This window comes from Lepidochelys kempii, chromosome 13 (assembly GCF_965140285.1).
Source record: "Lepidochelys kempii isolate rLepKem1 chromosome 13, rLepKem1.hap1, whole genome shotgun sequence".
Classification (NCBI taxonomy): Eukaryota; Metazoa; Chordata; order Testudines; family Cheloniidae; genus Lepidochelys; species Lepidochelys kempii.
In genome coordinates this window covers 36,071,413-36,075,068 of record NC_136392.1, presented here as the reverse complement: position 1 = coordinate 36,075,068, position 3,656 = coordinate 36,071,413, and the positions used below count along the sequence as shown (strand labels likewise).

The 3,656-nt window shown below is 38.6% G+C and overlaps 1 pseudogene; it reads left to right on the top strand.

Moving 5' to 3' along the window:
- Positions 1-2,241: 2,241 nt before the first annotated feature.
- On the top strand, positions 2,242-3,656 carry LOC140897257 (olfactory receptor 5V1-like; annotated as a pseudogene).

Here is a 3,656-nt window from a genome sequence, read left to right as displayed (position 1 = left end):
TATTTTTTTCTCTATTGAATTCTATAGGCTTCTAGAGTTTTGTTTTTTAAAAGAAACTTTACTAGTTTTATCTCTAGGCTTTTAGTTTAAATGTTCAGGGGCTTTTTATTTATCTTATTAGTGATTGCTCGTTACGGAATCATTTATAATTATTAAGATGCAGAGGAAATTTCATTATAAGCCGTAACATGGGATTCTCAAATGGGGCCCTAAAGAATTTAGGCTCGCTACTGCTACAGAAATTAAATGGGAATTAGGGGTAAAATTTTCAAAAGCACCCCTAAGCAGCTTAACATTCTAAATCCCATTTTCAAAAGTCACCTAGGCACTCAGACACACATTTTAAGGGTATGTAGGGTGCCTAGTGTGGTTTTCAAAAGCACCTATATCCCTAACATCTATTGATTTAAAATACCTTTATAATACCTCAATACCTTTAAAACTCTGGCCCTTCGCCTAAGTCTTATTGACAGTCAATAGTACTAAGGTTCCTAAGTCCATTGGGCTATTTAAAAATTTGAGTGTAAAGTAGATGCAAAAATATTACCATTGCTGCTGGAGAATAGAAACATCCAGTCTGGAATTTCCCCCCACAGCTTTTAAATCCCTTTGCAAAGGAAGGAGAGAGCAAGGCTCATATACCTATATAGAATTCAGTGCTTTCCGTCTGGATGTTTTGACTGGAAGGTCTGTCAAAATATTATTTTAGACTGATACAATTTCAGTCTTGAAAGCAAATTAGACGCCATTGATATTATTTTTACTAATATGCATTTGTGCTGGGCTAATAAAATGTTGTGCATATTGAAACTGAGAGAGAGAGAGAGAGAGAGAGAGAGAGAGAGAGAGAGAGAGAGAGAGATCAGCTGCTTTAAGAAATTTTTGTAAACACAAGATGATCTGGACAATGAATAAAATAAACAACAATATTTTTCCCACCAGTGCAACCAAACATATCTTTGTGTTTCATGGTGTTCACATCAGGTATCCCCATCAGAGCTAATTCTGTGGCTGAATTTTAGAAAGAACAGAACATTTGTATGATCTGTTATAATATTTTCTGCAATTCCAGCTGTGCCTCTGATAGCGATGTATCCTGTGGAAACCCTGCATTTGAAGAACACTTCCTTGTCAGGTTAAAAAGTGAAACATCAGCGAACCAGATTAGACTGTATTTTATTTTATTTTACTTGGGCTGTGCTGTGATATTAATTCCTGGCATCAGAAGTGTAATCTCATTTTAGCAGCCCCTTTGTTCTCTAATATATCAGGACTCCCATTGGATGGGTTTAATCCTCCATCCCCATGGAAATTTTTTCATTTTTCATTGAAAAAGCCAAAACCTGAAAATTGTTTCTTTGGTGGAGAGTGGATGTTCTGGGATTTTCAGCAACTGAATGCAAACCTATTTGTCAATGTACTAAATATTTTCAGCCAAAGGCTGCTCAAAACTGAAACATGTTCATATTTAAAAAAAAAAAAAAAAAAAAAAAAACGTTTGGGGTTTACAGATTTCAGACGAAATTTGGTGAAAATCATATACTTTCCATGAAGACTTTCAGTTACTCCAAACCCCAGTATTCCATTACAAAATCTTAATCAGTCCTAATCCAAAGGGAAATGAAGCTGTTTTCTGATTTTTTGAAGTGTAGTGGAGTTTCCAGAAACACACAGTTTTTCTTTGCTCTGTTAGTGAAGAAGATAGGTACTCACACCTTAAATAACATATCACAGTAGTCCTGATACCAAGCAACCTGGACACTTTCCTGGAGGCTTGATCAAGTAACAGAAAATTATAGAATTGTAGGGCTGGAAGGGAGCTCAAGAAGTTTTCAAGTCCAGGCCACCTGGAAACCAAGGAAACCTGGACCATCCCTGAGAGCTATTTGTCTAACCTTTTCTTAACCATCTCTAATGATGGGGATTCTATGAAGAGAGGGCATAGATTTTTGAACATTTCTGCAATTAAACTGATGACATTTCAGTTCACTGCGATATTCAACTTATATTGCAGAGTTTGTTAGTTTTCATCTAGTTTGACAATGAATTGACTTAAAAGTTGAGTTTATCTTTAAAATATATTAACAAGTTTGCTTCATTTCCCCTAGATACATCCCAGGGCAAATGCAAACTGTAGAAATCAAACGTCCATTGAGGAATTTGTCCTCCTGGGATTTGGGAATCTCCCGGAACTTCAGATTCTTCTCTGCTTCCTGTTTCTAGTGATCTCCATAGTGACCATGGCTGGAAAATATCCTCATTGTTGTGCTAGATGTGGCTGATCAGCACCTTCACACCCCTATGAACTTCCTCCTGGGGAACTTGTCCTGCTTGGAGATCTGCTACACCTCCAGCATCCTGCCCTGGGTGCTGGCCAGTCTCCTCACGGGGGACAGAACCATTTCTGTTAGTGGCTGCATGACACAATTTTATTGTTTTGGTATCCTAGCAGCCACAGAATACTATCTGCTAGCAGTGATGTCTTACGATTGGTATCTAGTGATCTGCAATCCACTCTGTTATGCCACTCTGATGAACGGCAGTGTTTGTTTCCAGCTCGCGGCTTGTTCCTGGACAAGTGGCTTTCTGAGCAGTACCATAGTAATCATTTTAATGACTAAAATAAAGTTTTGTGGCTCCAATGAAATTGACTATTTCTTTTGTGATTCCTCACCCATCATAAAACTATCCTCTACTGTTACCCAGTTTCTAGAACTCACCATTTTCATGGTCTCCTGCGTCAGGTGACTAGTCCCATTTCTATTCACATTGGCATCCTACGTTTGCATCATCAACACCATCCTGAGAATTCCTTCCACCACCGGGAGGCAAAAGGCATTTTCTACCTGCTCCTCTCACATTGTCACTGTCACAACATTTTATGGGACTCTGATTATTGGCTGCATGGTTCCAATTGCCCACCATTCAAAGGACTTATACAAGGTATTTTCTGTCTTCTAAACAGTCCTGACCCACATGGTCAACCCCCTCATCTACAGTCTGAGGAACAAAGAGGTCAAAGAGGCCCCGAGAAGGGCTGTCAGTAAGTTTCTGGCTTTTGCAAGACTTCAGACTGTAAAATTAACAGATCTCTATCAGTCACCTACAGCAGGAGATTCTGGAAGACTGGCACCTCTCCCCAATCAGCTAATTTTGATCTTTGCAGTTGTAAAATAAGATTGAGATTTTTAAAAGGGACTTTAGGGGTTAGGAGCACTGTATTCCATGCTTTGATTTTCCAGAAACTTTTGGAGGGTTACTTAGGGTGATATCTCAAAGGAGTTGAAGGGAGTTAAACACCTACATTGGAGTTAATCACCAAAGGGATTTAATCACCTAAATTGGAAGTTGAGTCACCTAATTCCTTCACATTTCTTTGGAAATCCTGCCCTAAAACTTTGGCAGACATGGATTTCACTGAATTTTAGGACTGATACTTGCTGCTGCTGCCTTTAGGGAGCAGTATTCGTATGGTATGCTTTGGCTGATATTTTTCTTTTCCAGGTGATGGAGGATAATTTGGGGAGAGGGGAGAAGGAAGGGGGAAACAATGATTGCATGAGTGAGAAAAATAAATCTGAATTCAAATGCAATGTTAACTGTTGTAGATGCCTGTGGAATTACATCATGCTTCCCTTTGCAAATCTAATAATAAA